The sequence below is a fragment of the Lampris incognitus genome, chromosome 7 (assembly GCF_029633865.1).
Source record: "Lampris incognitus isolate fLamInc1 chromosome 7, fLamInc1.hap2, whole genome shotgun sequence".
NCBI classification, from domain to species: domain Eukaryota; kingdom Metazoa; phylum Chordata; class Actinopteri; order Lampriformes; family Lampridae; genus Lampris; species Lampris incognitus.
This window is the reverse complement of record NC_079217.1, coordinates 15097293-15114975: the sequence shown is the minus strand read 5'-3', so window position 1 is coordinate 15114975 and position 17683 is coordinate 15097293. Positions and strand designations below refer to the sequence as shown.

General features: G+C 47.1%; 1 protein-coding gene across 1 annotated transcript in view; it reads right to left on the bottom strand.

Moving 5' to 3' along the window:
* Nucleotides 1-17683, bottom strand: part of robo2 (roundabout, axon guidance receptor, homolog 2 (Drosophila)) — a 364993-nt gene that overhangs the window by 161775 nt on the left and 185535 nt on the right.

Below are 17683 nucleotides of genomic sequence, written 5' to 3'. Positions count from 1 at the left end.
AGCTACACACTAATTGCATGCTGGAACAGGATCATGTTTAATATTAGAATCCATTACGCTGTGGCTGCTGCAAGCAGAGGCAAATGAATTAAGACAACACATTATTTACCCGCACACGGGGCAAATGGAGACTGACAGCCCCGAGAAGGTTGACACTCAACACGGCAGCTGTTGCTCACATCTGCTGGCTCTCGTGTCTGCAGCGCTCAGCGGCCCTTTGATACGAACCGCTCCCGCAATTAGTCCATTTCCCTACATCTCCCCGCTCATCCAGACCTGGCCGCCGTCTGCAGCACAACCGGCCCAAGCTCATGAAGGGTGACGTGTAACGAGGACTTTTTTTTCTCTAAACAAATTCAACCGTGTTTATTATTATTTTTTTACTACATAGCCCACATTTACACTATTCATTAGCCTTTTCCGAATAGAAAAATAATGCAAGGACAAAAAGGGGGGGGGGTGTGACATATTTCTTTTTCTCTCCCTTTTCTTTCAGCAAGTCCCTAATGAGCATGTCACTGGCAGAATTAATTTTTTATTGTTTAATTGATCCCTGAACAGCTCTCATCCATCATGAGCCCATTCAATATCTTACTCTTTTAATCTCCCGCTACCTCTAATCATAATTCTGTAGCACAGGCCATTACACACAGAGAGAGAGAGAGAGAGAGAGAGAGAGAGAGAGAGAGAGAGAGAGAGAGAGAGAGAGAGAGAGAGAGAGAGAGAGAGAGAGGGCCAGCAATATGCAATATGCCGTGGGCATCTTTAACACTGCCCACAAATGCTTACACTGATGCACTGACATACACATAGGCATGTACACACACACACACACACACACACACACACACACACACACACACACACACACACACACACACACACACACACACACACACACACACAGATTTATAGCAAAATCAAACCTGCTTCTATTAAATATGCATCCAAACGAGCGTAGCGGTGGATGCAGCGGTGGTACAGACTTCACCAGGGAATGCATCGAACATCTGTGCTCCATTAAAGATTCCTGCTGCAGCTCACAAGCTACTGTAATATGCACGAGGGCTATGAGGAGCCAGAGTAATTAGGATGTCTTAACATGTAGTACCAAAAGTCAATAAAGGCTGCTCTTACCTTTTCATGCAAAGACCCCCCCCCCATTATTAAGTCATTTAACAAATGTACCATTAATTAGCTTGCCATCTTGAAAAAAATGGCTATAAAACCAGATATTATGCTGGATTTTATTCAAACAAGAATATATTCTGGATCAGCTATATATATATATATATATATATATATATATGTATATATATATATATATATATATACATACACACCCTGTAATAAATATTTAGTGGCACTGCAGCAGTGAATAATATTTACTTAGTTGTGTAACCACAGTGAATTATGCTTGCTTGGCTGTGTAACAACAGAGTAATGTTGATTTAGCCATGTGGAGTAATGCTTGTTTGGCTGTGCAACAGAGTAATGGCTGTTTCCTCCTTCGATGCAGGAGCGATAGCGAGAGTCCCGTCATGTATCAGCACCCAACTGACGCGCCCATCTCACGGCGACTACCGCACCATGTCCCGTCTGTGACACGGCAACATAATGAATGGCCTGGCTAATGAAGGTTTACTAATTGATTATGGAGAAAACAGAGTATTACTCACCCACTGATGGCAGCTCCAAGGGCTGCTAGGACACTTTGTCAATGCCGCATGTTTTCCACCCTATCCAGCTTGGAGGATCTTTATAAATCAACTTCCTCTGTCCAGTGTGGGCAATTCATATGACGGGATGTGTTTAAAATTTGTCCCGTTTCATCAATCCGTGTCTTACAACATGTTACATCGTTGTGTAGTTTCTTCGTTCACACATCTGTGAATGTTAATTTGGGGAACGAAAGCACTGCACGCTTCGCTGTGGGCATACACCCCACCCAGCCAGGTGTGTCCGACAGCGATGAGGTCTGAATGGGGATTTCAGGACTTCAGATTGTGAGCTGTTGCTCGCTGAAGCAGACAAAAGCTGCAAAAGCTGGGGCTATATGTAGCGGCCCATTGTCTTTGATTAACTAATTAGTTGACATTATCAAGACTAAACAGAAGTCATTACCAGTAGGCCCGGGTGAAGAGGCACTTCGTTCCCCGGGGACCCACCACTGTCTCCCAAGTCGTTCCCGCTCCTTCATTGCCCGAGTCACCTATTAAACCCATAACAACTAATTTCACTGTTTTCTAATGAATCTCTAATTGACTTTTGTGGGCAGGAGCGATGCGGCTGATTCACCTCATATGATGAATTAGTGGGAGGATACAGTGTGTAGCGACAAAGCGCAAAGCTTTTCACCCCCCCACCCCCCATTGACAACCCCCTCCCCTTTTCACATCATCTATTTCAGACATTCCCTCATTGATATGCTCTCTTACTGTATCTGTCTTTCTCTTTGACACACACACACACTGACACCTGTCAAGCAGCAAGGCCTTTGTTGTACCTCCCTAATATCCCGGCCCTCAACTTTCATCTCCCCCTTTCATCTCCCCCTGCATGTCTTCCCTGCCTTCACAGTCGACTCACAGCTGGGCGAACGCTGATTACAGCGGACGAAGACGAGCAACATCCACCTGTAACGCTGCCGTCATACACTAAACACAGGGGGCGCTGCAGGGAGAAAACAAACACGCCCTGAGAACAACTCGGCTTTATGGCAAGTTGGAGGAGGCGTCTGACACGGCAGGGTGCGACGCTCCCCCGTCTCGCCCTTCTGCCGAGCTCACGCGAGGAGCGTCCTCGGGCTCACAGGCAGGGGCCAAGCCATAATCAAGAAATTATCATAATTCACTCTAATCATAACGGAAGGTGGGCAAAATTAACTGAAATTAAATTCTGGGTTATTGCCTCCGACCGCAGAGATCTTAGCGCCACGGTTATTTTTAACCAGTGTTTTTAACAGATGTTCGCTACGAGTAGGCTGTCAATTAAAGCGATAGAAGTTAAAGGGGGGCGGCCACAGGTTTATTGTAGAGATGTACACACACACACACACACACACACACACAAATACAGATAGACACAGATAAACACAGATACACACTCAAAACACACACTCTCACACACACATACATATACACAGCACCACAACACAGAGCAGTTGTGTATGTATGTTGTTGGTGTGTAATGAGGGGTTAAGGGGTGAGTTATGTGATTGGTCAGTGGGCTGTGTGACCACACTCCCAGTCTGGGGCATTAGACAGCTCAGCTGCAGGAGCAGCAACATGCTGGGAGAGGGGAGCCGGAGAAAACGAAGCCCCGGCCAGAGAGGGCTGTTCTAGTCTAATTGAGTCCTTTGGGCCGAGGGTCCGCTGATCAGAGACTTGTTACGGGAATCCGGTTTCATGGTTTCCTAACAATGAGATTTCAGAGAGGGGATTTGTAGTCTGTTGGGACTCCTACCAAACCTCTCTGTGATTTCAGCGGTTCTCTGCCAGCTGTATAGCCCTGTGCTCCTCTATTTGAAATCCTATTACATCAAGAACAAGTAAACACAGCGGTTGTCCTCAGTAAGCAGTATTATTACAGTATTAGTACCTATAAGACCGCTCAGTGTCAGTAAACAGTCTGTTGCTCCTTTCACATTAAACTGAGTTTTTATGGGGATCGTGTTTGGGCTGAAAGGGTCTGTTGCTCAAAAACCCTGGAAACTGGGGCATCCGGGTAGCATAACGGTCTATTCCGTTGCCTACCAACACGGGGATCCCCGGGTCGAATCCCCGTGATAACTCCAGCTTGGTCGGGCGTCCCTACAGACACAATTGGCCGTGTCTGCGGGTGGGAAGCCGGATGTGGGTATGTGTCCTGGTTGCTGCACTAGCGCCTCCTCTGGTCGGTCGGGACGCCTGTTCGGGGGGAAGGGGGAACTGGCGGGAGTAGTGTGATCCTCCCACGCGCTACATCCCCCTGGTGAAACTCCTCACTGTCAGGTAAAAAAAAGAGAGGACTGTCGACTCCACATGTATCGGAGGAGGTATGTGGTAGTCCGTAGCTCTCCCCAGATCAGCAGAGGGGGTGGGGCAGTGACCGGGACGGCTCGGAAGAGTGGGGTAATTAGCCGGATACAATTGAGAAGAAAAATGGGGGGGGGGGGGGCCCTGGAAACTGGTCCTGTGTTAGACACAGCAATCTTCCTAAGAATCCGCACAGTGTTTTCCTGGAATTGCATCAGTGCGAACTGTTATAATCCCTGCAATCACATGTTCAACATGTTGTATTTTGGGTCATCATAACAAACATGCAGGCGGCACGGTGGCGCAGTGGTTAGCGCGGTCGCCTCACAGCAAGAAAGGTCCTGGGTTCAAGCCCCAGGGTAGTCCAACCTTGGTGGGTCATCCTGGGTCATCTTCTGTGTGGAGTTTGCATGTTCTCCCCATGTCTGCGTGGGTTTCCTCCGGGGGCTCCGGTTTCCTCCCACAGTCCAAAGACATGTAGGTCAGGTGAATCGGCCGTACTAAATTGTCCTTAGATATGAATGTGTGTATGTCAGCCCTGTGATGGCCTAGCGGCCTTTCCAGGGTGTCTCCCCGCCTGCCGCCTAATGACTACTGGGATAGGCTCCAGCATCCCCGCGACCCTGAGAGCAGGATAAGCGGTTCAGATAATGGATGGATGGATAATAAACATGCACCCCCAGAAGAGGCACCTCTTCCTTCAATCAGTAAAAAATATTATTATCATAGCCAAATATTTCTTATGGTGCTGTCTCACTGTGACAGCAATATAGAGTCAAAGTAATAAAAAAGCAAAAATGTAGCAGTACATTGTGCAAAAATAATATCTAATAAAAAATAGCTACATGCCAGAATATTCTAGTCCCTTCGCTCCTGTTCAAGTTGGATGTAAACAAGGAGGTGATGTTCCAGAGCTGATCATAGGGCAGGGCAGGGATGCCACTAAAATACACGGATTTGCCGACTGTACCTGAAAGGGGGCTCACCGAGAAAAAGGTGGGACTGACTTAATGATCCTAGGATTTACAATCCAGGAAAATCCTGGGATTTTAGTCTGAAAGAGGCTAATATCAGTCTAGTGCTCGAAGCCTTTCGGGTTAACACGGTTTGTTTTGGTGTTGGCGTATGAACGGAGTGTGCATAGACTCCACAGGCTCTCAGACCACATCGCTGACTCAGCAGCTGTCAGGGCAGACTGACGCGGGTTTAGGATCAAAGCTTAAAGTCTTTGATCCACCACGGCCTTGCATTAAAGCCATTATTAAGACTTGCTGTCCAGAGGATCAAAATATTGACGGAGAGTCAGAAAGCAATACAGTGCTGCATATACTCAGATTTTAGCATAGTATCACAAGGTGTGGAAGAAAAATTGTGTCATCACAAACCTTCGCCATTTCGGCTATTGCTGTAAGATGTATTTCATAGAGCGCATCTGACCAAACCCAAACTGTGAGGCCATGCACTGTGACCCTCGAGGAGGACTACAGAGAAGATAAAAACCATCACATGAAAGCTCATCTGAGGCCTCTGAACATGGAACAAACTGATGGCAAACATGAAGCTCTCAGAACAATGGCTCAGACGAGAAACATTCGTACCCTCTACAAAAAGCAGCCCCTCGGTGAGGGACAGTATGTTTTCTCACATGCTCTCTCTCTCTCTCTAGCTCGCTCTTTCTCTCTCCTGTCTTTTTCCACTCTAAACAATCCCTGAGAGAAAACAACAAAGAAGACAAACGACTTTGGCCTTTTTAAAAAGGCGTCAAACCTCTCCCTCAAGCAGACAGAGGCTCCACAGTGCTGTCCATCTTTCCTCCCACCCCCCTCCCCTGCTGTGACATTAACTACTGGGAGCTGTAGATGAGCCTCCCGCGGAGCAGGAGAGGCCAGGACAAACACAGGCACCGTGCTGGCTTTAATGGGAAACAGGGCCACTCAAGTGTAGCAGTTCATATATTAGAGAGGAAAGCAAAGAAAGGGAGCCGAGGAGTGAGCAAATACAAGCGACGGCAGGGACGACAGACAACTGCATGCCTGGCCCCAGATCTGTGCCCAGTATAATGTGACAGAGAGACAAGAGGAAGATGGAGGGAAAATGAAGACTGAATGACAGGAAGCTAAGGAAATGGCTGCCCTTTGCCAAGGTTGATGCTTTCAACCATTCGTTGAAAGCATCAACCAATGGTATCAAACGCCGACATTAGCTTTCCAGGGTTGCATTACATCCTTTTTTTCTTTGTTTTCTTTTGTATTGTTGCTGGCCTTGACAGATCGGGGGGAGGAGGGAAACAGGGGACAGGCTCAAAGTCGCACCCACCTGATGCCAAAATTCAGCCTCACGCCACTTCCCTTAGTGCCCCAAAGCACTGAGCAGAGGAGAGAAGCAGATACAAAGAACAGACAGGGCTCTCTGCAGGACGCTCTTTGTGCCGTCCACGCTCGCAGGCTGCAGGACAAAGCAGTCAGCTGCCTGAACACCTCGTTAGGCTGCTCCCTGCCGTTCTCACATGGCAAGGGGCTGACCGTCGCACCCCTGCTGGGGCCGGCTCCCTGCTACACTGCAGCCTCCATCACTAAGACACATACATACTGATGAGCCAAAACATTATGACCACTCACAGGCGAACCAAATAACACTGATTATCTCTAAAAAAGGGAACATGACAAGGTGTGGGTACATTAGATGGTAAGCGAGCAATCGGTTCTCGTAGTCAACGTGTTGGATGCAGGAGAAATGGGCAGGAGTAAAGGCCTGAGCAACTTTGAAAAGGGTCAAGTTGTTATGGCTAGATGACTGGGTCAGAGCATCTCTGAAACAAGGCATATGAGGTGCTCCCAGTCAGCAGTGGTGAGTACCTACCGACAGTAGTCCGAGGAAGGACAAACCACAAACCAGAGACAGGGTGTTGGATGCCCAAGACTCATCGATGTGTGAGGGCAACAAAGGCTATGCCATCTGGTCCAAACCTACAGAAGGTCTACTGTGGCACACGTCACAGAAAATTTGAATGAGGGTTACGGAACGAATGTGTCACAGCACACAGCCCATCGCACCCTGCTGTTAATGGAGCTGCGTAGCCGCAGAGCGGTCAGAGTGCCCACGAGGACCCCTTTCTACTGTCAAAAGCGCCTACAATGGGCACGCGAGCATCAGAACTGGACCACGGAGCAGTGGAAGAAGGTCGCTTGGTCCGATGAGTCCATTTTTTTTTTTTTTAAGACCACATGGATGACCGTGTATGTCATTTACCTAGGGATGTGATGGCACTGGGATGCACTGTGGGAAGACAACAAGCTGGTAGAGGGAGTGTGATACTCTGGGCAATGTTCTGCTGGGAAACGCTGGGTCCAACCATTCATTTGGGCATCAGTTTGACACATGCCACCTACCTAAACATAACTGCAGACCAGATACACCCCGTCATGGCAGTGGTATTCCCTGATGGCAGTGGCCTCTTTCAGCAGGATAATGAGCCCAGCCACATGGCACACATTGTTCGGGATGGTTTGAGGAACATGATGAAGTGTTCAAGAGGTTGCCCTGGCCTCCAAATTCTCCAGATCTAAATCCGACTGAGCATCTGTGGGATGTGCTGGACCGACAAGTCCGATCCATGGCGGTTCCACCTCACTACTTACAGGACTTGAAGGATCTGCTGCTAATTTTTGGTGCACGATACCACAAGACACCTTCAGGAGTCTTGTAGAGTCCACGCCTCAGCGGGTCGTGCTGTTTTGGCGATACATGGAGGACCGACAGCATATTAAGCAGGTGATCATAATGTTTTGGCTCATCAATATGCATAAAAATACACAAGCACACACAAACAGACATACACAAAATAGAAAAGGCTATATATGGTCTAACACACAAAGACACAACTCCACCAACCCCCCACACAATGAGCGGCTGTACAACATTGAGGAGTGAGAGGTACACAGAGACATGAAACCCACCTGTTCTGCAGAGAGTTCAAGGTCTTTCTCTTCTGAGGCCTTTTAAAGCCCTTGGCTTACATTGTTAGAGCTCATCTACATATATGGGGTCCTTAACAAGGGCAATTTCATGCTTTGGGACATACACAATCACACACATTGCACAAGTTTGTTAAAAGGGCTGGAGGCAAGGCCTCATTGTATGCCTCATAATACTATTTTCTCTTGCCACCCATGTTTGTTGAGATGCAGGGTTGACTGTTGTGAACGTTTGGAAGACAGGATAATTGAGAGTCGCTTTAGCATCGCCGGACTCACACAAAGAGCCAACTGGATTGTTACAAATCACACCTTTCCCATTCACGGTGATACATTAAATAGCTAAAGATGGTGGTCTGCAAGTCTTTTTCGTGCATTATTGCACCTTTAATTCTGACTTAACCAGAGCCAGCAGCTATTTCCACCCCAAACGTCATTATTATATGATTAAAAAAAAAACAGTCATGGTGGATGATGAAAAAAGGCAAAATGTTGACAGTAATTAAGGCACGCTGTAACCAGTACTGGAATAATGTTTCAAGTTATGTAGCAAATTATTTCATTTCTGTATTTCAGCACATTTCCAATATTACTACTGGGCCAGCCGGATGAGCGGACTGCAGCATCTTAAGTCTATGCATGTGTCCCAGCTTATCCGCAGCGGAATAAATTATTTCAGCACTCTAACATTCCTGAATGTTTCCACTTGCAATCCTCCAAAGGCTGTTTGAAACCGTTCTGCGCTCGCTCCCCAAGAGGCTGCCCCTTTTAGCGCTACCCGGAATATTAAGTGGGGTTAGCGCATAGCTTTCTCAGACCAAGCCAAATAAATATTCAGGAATTAGTTCCAGCCTTGCATGCCGTCAAAATAAGCTCCAACATCCAACGCACCTAAACAAGTGCATTCACCACACTCCCACTCGTTGTGGCTACAAAGAAAAGCAAAGCGAATTTCACAGAGATGCAAATAAATAAATAAATAAACAAACAAATAAATAAATAAAAGAGAAGCTGCACACGGTTACAGTAACACACAAATTCAAAACACTGAAAAAATAAAATAACATCCATAAGATGAACATGCAGATATACAAAAACACCCATGCCGGTAAAACCTGCAATTAAGCAAATACACATCGGCTGTAAAGTGTTGACCCACACAGGAGCGCATGCATGCACACATACATACATACACACACACACACACACACACACACACACACACACATACAACAATGCCCTTCTTCAGTCAATCACACAGCAGCCATTACAAGCCATGCTGTACCAGAGGGGTGCTATAAGTGAGCTTGGCTTCGGCCACCTCCTTATACATCAGTCCCTCCTCATCAGGCAGCTGTCGACTCATATGTTACTGTCCCTTTACCTGTCACTGTCCATCCACAACCGCCACCAACCCCGGCCACATCAATCAGCCCACCCCTGCTGCTTTTTAATCTGTTCCCAACCCCCGAGGACCAAGGACGCTTCAAAATTACAGTGAGGAAAGGTCACCCTGTCCAATTAGAACATCATCAGAGACGCACACGGGAGAGTCATTCCCTGCGCCTCCACGGCGCCTCGTAAATTCCCCGGACCACCAAAGAAGAAACAGCCAGCGTTAACAGGCAAGAGAATGAGCTGTAGCAATTCAAAATGGCCGACTGACAGCGGCTTGGTTCAGCGTGCATCTGGAGCACGTATGAAATGTACGGTTGAAACGAGCGACAAGAAAAGGAATTTGGACGGATGCCGCCTGTGATGGCATTTGAAAATGCAGTTAGCAGTCTATTCCCTGAAGATGTGTCACATTATCATGAGTCCCTGTATTGACCGCATGGTGACCCTGAGGCTCAGATCAATCAGTTCTCCAATCAGCATCGAATCAAGTGGCCCTCTGCTCCCTCGGCCATTACTCCGATGGACCTCCTTCCTCTAAAATCTAAAGCAACGCCGACCAGGCAGGTGGCAGGGAGCACCGAGTAAGTGATGGACACTGCTTTTGGAGGGAGGTGGAATAGAGAGAGATTTTGGACCAAATGGAGAGCAGTGTTTTGGGCCGCCTTTGCATTACTGGCCTTTGTTGAAAATTCCAGCAAAAACACAAAGGCATGGAGGCAAAGGGGGGAATGACACATTCACAATTTTTGCAAGCTCGAGGTAAGCGATGAATTGGTGTTACCCACAAGGCAAGCAAATGTGTGTTTGTAATGAAAGCTAGGTTAGCTTGAAAGCCATTATTGCCCTCACTGCACCAGCCCAGACAGCAGACGTGGAGAGGCTGCTCTCTACCCCGAGCAAAAATGATGCATTTATTGAGCACATTTGGGACAATATGACATAAAATGTTAGAAATTACTCTTTCTCTTAATTTTTTATAAAAGAAGACCCCACTGAGGAACAGACTCAAAGACACCCACCTAGATGGTTGCTGCAGGGTGGCTATGGAGGCACCACCCCAAGACACCCTTGACTGGGAGGATCTTGTTAGATGTTTTTATAATAAAAAAAAAAATGATAAAAATACAGCCAAAAGAGTGAAATGTGCACAAAAATATTACACAATCTGCAAGTGTTTTGAGTTTTATGTTGATTCCTGTGCCAAAACTAGCACTGTCATTTGTCACAACCTTTATTTTCTCATCTTTTTGTGTCATCTTAGTTTTAAATTTAAATCCCTTCGGACACTTTCGTCAAATCACGATTTTTTTTCCCACTTAAGTGCATGACACTCTGAAGGTGTGCACGCAAACTGTGCACGCCGCACATTCTCCAATCTTGGCCCCCTTTGCCTCAAAAAATCTAGGCAAAACCCTGGACAGGACTGCATTGATGCCATTGTCTCAGCGAGCCAGAGATTAGTAGAGAAAAAAAAAAGCTGATGGAGAGGGAGAGAGAGAGGGAAAGAGGGACAGAGCCTGAGAGACAGGGACGGGGAGAGAGAGCAAGAACGAGAGTGACTGGGTCAGTGAGCTTTGAGCCTCTCATGGGCTGATCCTGGCCAATTAGAGACAAGTGACAGCTCTGCTGCATGCTCATGACACAACTAGACCACGGCGTCGCTCCAAGCCCCGGCACCCGGCACTACAAGCCTGGGCTGGACCCCAACAAGCCCCTGACAGCCCCTAAACAGCCCCCCTCCAAAAAAAAACCCTAGCCCCCTCTACCCATGGCCACACAAATTGAAGCCAAGGAACAGAGGAGTATGCGCTCAACAAAAGGGGCCCTTTCCTCCCTACCGCCCTCTGCCTTTGGCTACTCTGTTCTGCAGAAGACAGTCGCAAAGAGGACCTTTCCGCATGGCTCTGTCATGGAAAGCCAACCCTTGACATCTGATGTTGTCAAGAGTTGCTGCGGCAACCTGGCCGATCCATTGACCTTTGCCCTGGTGGATCAAAACTTGTGAACCCGAGAGGGGAGGAAGCCAAAGCACTGGGTGTGAGGTAGAGGAAGAGAAGATTTTCCTTGAAAGTATGTGTGTGGGGTGGGGGGGGTGTCAAATATCCAATGGCAGCTGTCATTGTAGCTTTGGCTTTCTGTGTGTAGATAATAGTGCAATGCTCCCCTAGTATTCGTGAGGGAAAGAGCAGTGGGGGTGGGGGGTGATGGGGCACCAGGTTGAGGGCTGTCAGGGCGCCAGCTCAAGACCTGTGATTAATGAGGTAGGGTGTCTCACCGTGGTCCGCTCAGCAACACATGCCGCTATGCTGGGGGGGGGGGTCAACCCACCCCGCCCCATAGGTTGGTGGTGGGCCGTGCACACTCCCACAACGAGCTGGTGTCACAACACTAGTAGTTGTGAAACACATGCACTCATGTCGGTGTATGCACGCAGACACCCAGAGCCGAGTCACACAGGTTCAGCACATGTACTAGAGGCACACTACACACCCTTTTTTTGGTAAATTACAATGATGGGACAACAAAAGCACTAAAAAAAATAAATAAAAAGGTGGACACGTCTGTTGGGGAGAATCTTGTGATCTGTCTGTCGCCTCTCATTCATCAGAGCCAACTAAGCTGCTTCCCAACAGAGCATCAAGTGAACGAGAGCTGTCGGCGGGAAGCTGTTTGGGGAAGAGAATCTCGAGCCATGGAGAGAGGGAGGGTGACAGGGTGGAGTGATGGGGGTTGAGAGACACCCTGCGGGGGGCAGGACAGGACACATCTAACATCTGCCACTCAACAAAGTTAATGAAGCCACGTTCCTAGGACAACCATCCCATTCTGGTAATTGACTTGTGTGTATGTGTGTGAGTGTGCGTGTTGTGTATGTGTGTGAAGAGATAGACAGGAGAGAAAGAAAGTGAAAAAGAAGGGAAAAGAGAGAGCAAAGAATTGACAGTGGTGTTGGTGACACATGGTTGCAGCCAGAGAAGGTCAAACACTTGGGGGGGGCACAAAATATTTATGACAATGAACACCCCATCAACCCCTTCGTCACATAAGCATGCTGTCTGTCTGCCTCACCGGGAAGCTTTATCGAGTCACGTTACTTATTGAGGTTTATGAGAAATGCAGCTAATTTCATTAGCAGTCAGTCGTCATGGTGCTATCTGATTTCTCTCAGCGCAAGGAGGTGGGGCCAGGGGCCCCGTGGTATGGGGGCTGGTCTGAAATTGTTATCATCTACAGACAGTTAGGGAACTGCAATTTAGGGGATGGGGGGGGGTGGAGGCGGAGGCGGGATTTGGGGAGTGGCGAGATAACAGCAATGGTTCTGGGACTCTGCAAATGTAGCAGATTTTTGCCCAGCTGGGGCTCAGAAAAGGCTTCACAAAGAAGAAGAAAAAAACAGTGTTCAGGGTGGTGTAAATATGACTCCGCACCACAAACGCGATGGGGGGGGGGGGGTAAAGGTTCAGGAAAAAGCACATCTAGCTGCTGAATTTAACGCGACACAGGTAACGGGGTTGAACACACCAGCGATCCATCTTCTGAGCTTACTGCAATAACAGCAGAGCGGGAGCGCTACGAGCACAGGCAAGCAAACGTATGCTCGTATCCTTTGGCCCGTAATCAAGTTACGTGTGCTTTACTTCCTCTGACATAGGACTAACCCTGGCTCTTCTGAGGCACCTTTTCCCTTCATACATCTCCCAATAACAAGCCTAACTGTGTTAGCGGTGTATGCTAGGGATGCTCGCCAGACTGTCAAATGGACTAGTGCGCAGCTCCATCTTCCAACCAAGGGGTCAAATGATGGTCAATCGATGGTCAGCCAGAGGTCACATCCAGAGCTGACCAAAGGTCAGCCTATCTGGGCCCAAAGGTACGAACAGCCTATCAGTCCCCTGCAATGCTGAAAATGGAGCTAAATCATGAGGACACTGCCTGCTGATCGAGCTTGTTGCGTTGTTAAGAGGTGCAATTTCTCACATCTTCGAATCGCCGTCTATTTTATAATAGATGGTGTGTTTTTGCAGGGGGAGAAATCAAGGGCTGACACAGCAATTAGCAATATGTTCACAATATCTCCAAGTAATATCTTAGTTGGTCTCAATTTGTTTGTTTTTCAAGCGAGTGAGTGGGTTGGCGTGTGGTAAGTATTTCAGCAAAAAACAGGCAATTAAACTAATGACACATTAGCTGCATAAACTAATAGGCGTCAAATCACGGATGTTTTTCGCTCTGCCTATTCTGAATAATATCATTTTCCATAACCTCTTGTAGAGTACGAGCAGCAAAATCGATATTCATGAAGCGTCAGAGCTGTAATTCCTGTCTCTTCTACACCGGCACAGCAGGGACCTTTAAAAGAACGAAGAGAAGGGGAAAAAATAGAACACTAAAATTTCACAGTTAATGCCTGGGCATGGTTTGCATTGGGCAATTAAGCCGTTCTTTTCAGCTTCATTACAGAGCGGTGTCTTGGGGTTCATTTTTTTTCCCTTACTGTGCCATTTAGACCTCAAATGGGCAAGCATTCAGTCTGCCAGTTGGATGGCAAAGTGGGATTTTTGAGTCTGCAGCAATGTGTGCACACGTGCACACGCACATGTGTGTGTGTGTGTGTGTGTGCTCCTGCGTATGTGCATCTTTGCCCTTACCCTCCCTGCATTGTGCAAGAGTACCAAGCATCCATGCACCAGCATGCCTGTGTGCCTTTGTGTGTGGAGGCCCAATTTGTGCATGAAACAGGAGAGTGTTAATGGCTTTTAAAGATCGGTGGAGTAAAATGAGCGAACTCATCAGTCAGCCACGTACCCCCAGGTGATCACTCAGTGTCGTTAGATTTCATTTCCTGCAGAATAAAGGGATCTCTGTGGATCTAAGACAAATCCCCGCAATTATAGCCACGCTTAAGATGATTCACTGCTCTCATTTTGGCTCTCTCAGTGGTGTGCCATGTGCGCTATGGCAATACCGAGTTCAGATTAATAAATATCACAATAACAAATCACAATGCTTATTTCACTTATTTTACCAAATGTTTTGGAAATCTGGAAAAAGGAGATAAAAAAAAGCCTCAGTTTTCTTACGGTTTGCAAAAAGGGCAGAAAGACACGCAAACAGGATGAATAACCAATCCCACCACACATCTCCACACATTTTACAGACACACACATCTGGGCTGGCAGTACCTGCATGAGCATTAATAGCTTTGCCCTGGACACTGTAGAGCACGAGAGCCAATAGGGAGAGGCACCGAGATAAGATTCTGCTTAGCATGTGAATAGGGCACCCGAATTCACTTGGCCTTTGGCCATGCTAGTGCTTAAGCTTGGGTCTTGGTAAGTCTGTGTCTGGTCTGTACAGTGCCAACTAATGTGTAGGCTTATATCCGGCATTGTGTGTCTGTAATTCTGTCAGTCTGTCCGTCTATCCGGTAGGCTGGATCGAGTGTCTGGCTCGATGATAATAAGCCTGGCGCGCTGATAATCATTCTCCCAGCTGGAGAAGCAGGTGGCCCAACATACCATACATCCCAGACTCATTCACCATGTGATGTCATCCCCCCCCCGCACCTGGTCACATTGCATTATACATACCTGAGGTAGCCAGCTCCTCTCTCTGAGGTCATATTTCTGCACCGGTTTCTAAAGTTCTGGATTGTTGCCATACACCGCTCCTTGAAGTGGCTACGGTGTCCACTTTAGCGCGCTGATGACTGCTGAATAAACAACTGTTTTCCCTCTCTGCTTTCCTGCTTTCCCTCAGCCAGCGCTGGGACTGAACCCGGCGCTGGCTGACAGGCACACGACAGCAGTTGGGACGCAGGAAAAAAAAGAAAAAAAAAAGTGACATGGGAAGCCATTAACTCTGTCGCAGAGAAGGTCACCTTCAGCTACACAAAGAAGCTGGCTCACTTCCTCTGCCGAAAACTCCAGTGGATAGAGAACCGCCACCGCGCAAAAGGCCAGGCAGGCTGTAAAAGCAAACGAATCCCCCACAGCTGTCTGAAAGATCACACTCTTCAACATCTGATCTTGTCTCCTCGCACTTCTGAAACTGATCAAAACACTCTTGAGTATCACTTTCAAACCACAAGAAGGGAAATGAGAAAGAGTGGATATGGGGGGAAAAATAGGGGGCAAGGAAAGACAGAGAGAGAGAGAGAGAGAGAGAGAGCGAGAGAGAGAGAGAGATGGCACTAGATGATCAGATTTCAGTTCTGCTCTGCAGCTGTTTGAGGGCCTGATAGGTTTCCCTTACAGCAAATGTAACCTAAGTCAAACACAATATCTGTCCACGCCAACGAGAGATCACTAAGTCATAACAGACTCAGACCCACTATAACTCTGGCGGTGCACAGGGCCAATAAAAAGCGAGAATTAAAAAAAAAAAAAGAAGAAGAAGCAAGCAAGAAAACCAATAATAACAGTGATCTGAAATGATTATGAATACCAGCCAGTGATTTCTATTTTCTTTTCAGGCCCTGTTACCAATTATTGCAGACACCGGGGAATGGAAGTAGTTTGCAGCCAACAGGCGGACAAACAGCCGTGTACGTCGATTTCCCCCCCTCCCATTCATCACATTTCAATGTAAAAAATGTTGTGAACAAGTCCTTTAATGTTAACAGCTTGCTTTTTTTTTAATCTAAAAATAAGGTACGCTATAAAATAAGATTAAACCATCCAACAATAAACAAAAGAACATAAACAGGAGACTGTGAGTATGTGCATGAGAGCGTTTTAAGAAGAGGAGTTTTGGACAGGATGTAGTTAGATAGTGTTGGAGAACACTCTGGGGAGGGCTGAGCTCATTCACAAAGCCATAAACAGTGAGTTTTTAAGCATTATTCTATCGTAGGGTTTATTTTCTCTTTTCTCTTTTGTTTTATGTGCATCTTTGGTTTAAATGTCTCTCTCCCTCCGTGTTGCATCATCTCCCCTATTTGTGCGACTGCGCCTGTCAATATATACCTACCTCTCTTGTTAGGCTATGGATCTGTAGGCGGGGGGGGGGGCTATGGTTGCTAATGCTACTCTGCTACAGTGTGTGTGTGTGCATTTACACCATAAACACCAAAAAGACCTATCCATCAGAGTGCGGGTGTGCAGTGACAGTCTTGACCCAAAATAAACAGGCCAAATCACAGGCCTGACCCATTCGCAAGATCAATCCCGAGCAACGTTGTGCACACTGAGGTGTCATGCAAGGGTAAGCATATGTGAAAATAAAAGTGTATTTTAAGGTGTGTGTGTGTGTGAGTGAGTGAGTGAGTGAGTGAGTGAGTGAGTGAGTGAGTGAGTGAGTGAGTGAGTGAGTGAGTGAGTGAGTGAGTGAGAGTGAGAGAGAGAGAGAAATACTGGACATTTGAACCATGAACACTGGGTCTGAAATAACACACCATTATACACACCAGAGGGTGAATCAATTTCAACGGCATTCATTCAATTCAAGCCCATATCGGCCAGTGCCTGAACTCCTCAGCCCTTTTAACAACAACAAACACACACACACACACACACACACACACACACACACACACACACACACACACACACACACACACACACACACACACACACACACACACACACATTAACACAGAAACATATATACATCAACCTCCAGCTCCAAATGATGGATTACCATCCCTGGCAGTCTCAGAGGGGCTTACAGAAAGAGCACTAGAGAGATAGAGAGAGAGACTGAGAGACAGACAGAGAGAGAAAGAGAGAGAGTGAGAGAGAGAGAAATGGAAGGAGATGGTGGTGAAAGGGAGAGTCGAATGAGCAGTGGGGGGTGTCGGCCACAACAGGGCCAGATTCTTCAGAGGGGAGCAGGGCCGGGTTGAGGAATTATGGTTTGACAGAGATCTGGTGTGTAGAGGAAAGGGCACAGGGGTTCTCCAGGGGTCAGCGGATCCAATCCTGGCTAGACTCAATGGCAGGCCACCGCTTACAACGCTATGGCCTCGTGGGATTTGGCTGATGGTCACGTTCTCCAATTGATATGATTATCATTCACTTGTTCCCTCGCCCACCCGTCAGCAAATAGAGTGGTATCAGACTATTCATCTAAATAGCAGCATACAACACACCTGTGCAGCAATTTGGAGTTAACCTAGCATAGGAATACTATGCTGCTGTGCCAGCCACACTCAGTAGGGAGGGCTGGTTGATTGGACTGCTAAAGTATACCATATGGTAGATTTATCTTGACAATCATCAGAATGAATCTGCTGATTGAAATACTGCCAATTATATGGGTCTTGAATAAATTACAGCGAGTCAATATCAAAAC